Genomic DNA, 4,926 nt, shown 5'->3' with positions numbered 1-4,926 from the left:
CAAAATGTGCTTCATAACATTTCTTATTAAAATTCTTATAAAACTATGAACTGTCAGTTTGATGATAACAGGTTATTTTATTAGTTGTTACATCATTTAAGGCTGAAGAGATATTGTTTCATTAAGTCATATCAAACGTAATTGTCTACAAGCCTTTGGGAGAGCACATCGACAGTAATCAGCAAAGCAAATTATAATCATGTCAGTTTTCCATACAGTTTGATTGAATGTGTGGAGAACAATTCAGTGGAACTAAATGATATCAGAATTAAGTAACTGTTTTATAGTCACTCTGACACTGGCTCCTGGATAGAGCAACATCTCCTGACAAATTGTCAGTATTTGATACATAAAGATATTGTCATTTCTTGCTTTGATATAAGTTTTAAAAGTTACGGTATAACTAATGATATATTATGTTCATTTTTTCTGCCCTCTTCCAGTGTTCTTTTATTAGGAAATGTTAAACTTTTGCACTGTGTTACGCATAAGTATATGATTCAGTAGCTCCTATTGAATTTCAAGTATTAAATAGAAACGTTCTTGTGTTTGATTTGAAGATATGAAAATATAGATATGAGTTTTTATTTGTTTACTACAAGCTTAGATAAACCTTAATGATAATGTGTAGTAATAAATGAAAAAGACACTGAATAACACAAAAAATTAAACCGTGTAAATTCTTCCATAATAAAAACATGCATGGTACTTTAAAGGTGATGTCCGTCCTCCAGATATAAATAAAGCTCTTCAGCAAGTGATAAAATTGTATGGTTGAAATTAGCAAGTGTCCATTATTTCTGAACAATCATTCATTTCTTTATTCCAGCATATTTTCAATTTCCGTAAATACATTTACATTGTTCTCATTTGTAACATCCATAAATATCCCTGAACATTTATTGTGCTATCAATAAAATGTTTCTTCTACGTGGTTCTTTTTGATGGAAGACATATGTTTAAGATATTCTATGTTTTTCCTGATGTTTTTATTATACACAATAACGAATATTATTGTATGTTTGCCCGTCTTTATCTGTAAACCTCTTAAAATAATATGGAAAAACAAAACAAAAAGACGTCTTTATCTTAAGAGAAGTGCATATTTATATATGGTATTGTAATTATTAATATATATTGTATTCATGTATATCAATATACATTGTAATGCATATTATTTTGCCTGTTTACATTTACAATATCACATCGCAAAAGTTTGCCTCAAGCATCAAACACTTATTTTTACTTACAAGTAAATAAGCTAGCTTACGGAACGTGGGCCCGGGTGGTCCTACTCATGTGTCCTCTCTTGCCTGAAACAATGAACGGGAGGGCACCTGAGGTTTTTATCCCCCAATTTTGCTGGAAAGTTATCATAGTCGTATTTTGGTGCGACGCAGTCCCACCCACTATCAAAAAAAACAACCCGCCCCCCCAAAAAAAAACAGCAACAAAAAACCAAAAACAAAACAACAACAAAAAAAACACCCAAACAAACAAACAACAAACGTAAAAAAAATGTTTCTGTTCCAACAAGTGGTGATTGTTCATAGATATAAGATATTTAACAACAAAATGCAATATTTTTATATAAGATATTTAACAACAAAATGCAATAATACTTAATATAGGAAAAATCCGGGCTTGAGGAAAATGAAATCAATTGAACAGTCATTTAATTTATCTGTCAAATCAATATAGAAATGCATTGTTGTTTGAATTATTGATAGCAATTTACATTTAATAGCTACCACCCACGTAACAAATCTAATTGCTTAATGCAATGTATCAATATTCATTGATTCAAATCTCTTTGAGCTGACTTTGTCTATCCACACACGTATACGATGTTTAAACAAGTGTAATATTGTCGTTATTTGATACTGTGACGAATCTTGTAAATTAGTATTACTACAAATGGGAAGCTATAAGATATTTAAATTATCAATATATTTTATCATCATCATCATCATCACCACCAGCACCACCAGCATCATCATCATCAACAACAACATTATTATCATCACCATCACTTTCACCATCATCATCATCATCATCACAACCGCAATCAACACCATAATTATTGTCTACAGCATCATCATTATTATCACTACAATTTTCGTTATTGTTGTTTAAGCTTATGTTATATCATTCATAATCATTGCTATTTTTAATTATTCTTATAATTATTATTTGAAGATATCTATAGTACGTTTATTTATGCTCCGAAAACTTTTTTGTCATGTAAGCCAAAATTTAAAATTAAAACGTGTGCCGAAATTGAGTTCTACGCTATTTATTTCTAGCTGGCTTAACCGAACGTATTGAATATATTATTGTCATGTTTTCAGTAATATATTTGAAACAAGTTTGACTTTTTTTCAATAGAGCATTATAACCCGGGTTAAATAGCATAGTTTCGGTTGGTTAGATTAAATTATTTGAGTTTTGATGATTTAATATTGCAATGTTTATTTGAGAAAATGACATTACTGTAGTCATGGCAACAGTTCATTGACAATTAAAGAGGATACACCAGCTTTAGCCGATACAACTAGACTACTAAAGATAAAACCCGCAAAATAACAGGAAATTGCTAGAATAAATTAATAACATGGCAAAATATTCAGATAATTTCATTGTGTGCACGATCAGGAAGCAGTTATGTCAGAAACAAATATTAACTTCGGAAGCAATTCCTGTAGAAAGTCTTTACATTTGGTATTTGTTACTATGAAGGACGTCATTTTTACAGGATTTTGTATCTCATCCAGTAATAATCTTTTTTAAATTTTTTAGTATACAAGTGATTCAAAAGAAGGAAATTTTTTAACTCAGATTAAAATGTTGGCGAAAAGTCTCTAAATTTTTTTAATTTTGTTCATGAAAAGATCGGCAAATTGGTCTGTAACAAATGTCACTTTCACCATTCGAAAGAGGGTTTTATATTTTCGTTTCTGTCAATTCAGCCACAGGTCTATACATTTCTTAATTTAAGAAGGATGAAAAATCTTTAACGATATCAGGTGTCTATCATTTCTGTTTGTCTTGCTCTAAATAATGGGCTTGATTTAATGATTATGAGAATTTTAATCGCCAAATTAAAATTACGGCAAAACAAAATTATCTTTGGAGACTGGTTTGTTGTTCAAATAATTTCAGTATGTTAGCATTAGAATGACTATATTTAGAAACCAGAAAATCTAGATAACAACCATTGAAACGATTTTACCTGACCGAAGCAAGCCCCCTCTTAAAAAAGCAGATTGATAAGCCGTTAGCAAGAATCATTGAGATGAAAGACAGAAAAACAAATGGAATTCTAATAAAGTAAAGTGATTTCTCAACAAGTGAAAGTATTTGTTTAAAATCTGATATCAAGTGTCAACAACTTCTTTGTTATCAAATTGACTTTTTTTAAAGTAAAATATGAAATACATGTAGCATTGTTGTTGAAATATAATTATAATTTCTCCTCTTTTTTATATTTGTCAAAAGTGACGCGAAGGCTCCTACTCCGGTCGGGGACAAGGTCATAATGATGTGATAAAAATGTAAATGCTGTAAGGAACTCATGAGAGAGGCTGTTATATCAAATGTTTTTAAAATAACAAATCGTGACATATCTTGTATGTGTACATGCCAAACTGCCATGATCATTCCAGAAAAGCTATGTTAAAGACATTACTGTTGCCATGGAAACATGACATTGGTCAGTATCTTCAACAAACTAGTTCCCACAGCTGTAGCCAATACAAATAGATGATTCTTAAAAAGATACACACTTATCCGGAAATTGCTGAAATGAATTAATAACGCGGTCGAGTATTCAGATAATTTAATGATTTTATTGACGTCCTTTTATCAGGAATGCTATTCCAGACACTTATTCGAACGGCGTTATGTGTCAATTTAGCTCTCGAAGGTTAAGACGTTTTTCTGTGCTTCATGAAGTGATGATTGTTTAGCCAGCCCTTTGTCCAGTTTAGATGCCTTAAACTTTGTAAGTTAAATGGATGTTTTTAGTTAAATGCATTGTAATTGTATAAGGCTTTAAACCTGATGTCTGTAGTTTTACGAAATGTTTTTTTTTAAACAATGATTTCAAAATATCTTAGTGAAAGAAATATAATTATCGAATGATATATACGAAATATTTGCATAAAGGTAAACCCCATTAAAATAGCAGCATAATATTTTGTTCCGGACATGTTATACTGTTAACGTACAATATTCATATTCATCAATATAGAATAACAACATTTTATGTTACAACTTTTCGTGAATCTAATATTTAATACACATAATTAGGCATAATGTCATTTTAAAATAATTACCTTCAAATAATTGTATTCAATATATTGTGAAATTTGATAGAAGGAAATATATTACCAGACATGAATTTAAAATAAATGAATTTTAGAGTTTTGTAAACTGTGTCAAATTCCAGTGGCTTTGAATAAAATTTGACTACAGCTGCATAATATTAGTAAAATTTAAACCTTCTTTAATAATGAAAACTCATCATACTGACATCGTTATAACAGCAAGGTCAACAAAATACAATGTATGGAAATGATTAACATGATATCTTTTAAAACAAAATAATTGACAAGTAAATACTAGATACAGTAGTTTATATAGATTAGATTCGTTTATTACAAAAGAAAAAGATTATCTGGGACCACAAATTATCTAATACAAAGTACATGTTTGACTGCATAGCAACTGAGCGTAAAGAGCAAGCCAAAATAACCAAAATAGCAAAATTATACAAAAATTGAAATACAAAATATCTAACCCTCGTGAGCAGTTGTCAGAACATTTTCATTTAAAAGAAAAACAATTAATTGTTTCCTGTCTGCAAATTCATAGATCACTGAGTCTCAAGTGGCACCATGTGTAGACGTCGTCTCGTACCTGGCT

The sequence above is a fragment of the Ruditapes philippinarum genome, unplaced genomic scaffold (assembly GCF_026571515.1).
Source record: "Ruditapes philippinarum isolate M1 unplaced genomic scaffold, ASM2657151v2 ctg2901_1_1_1_1, whole genome shotgun sequence".
Lineage (NCBI taxonomy): Eukaryota > Metazoa > Mollusca > Bivalvia > Venerida > Veneridae > Ruditapes > Ruditapes philippinarum.
This window is presented reverse-complemented; position numbering follows the sequence as displayed.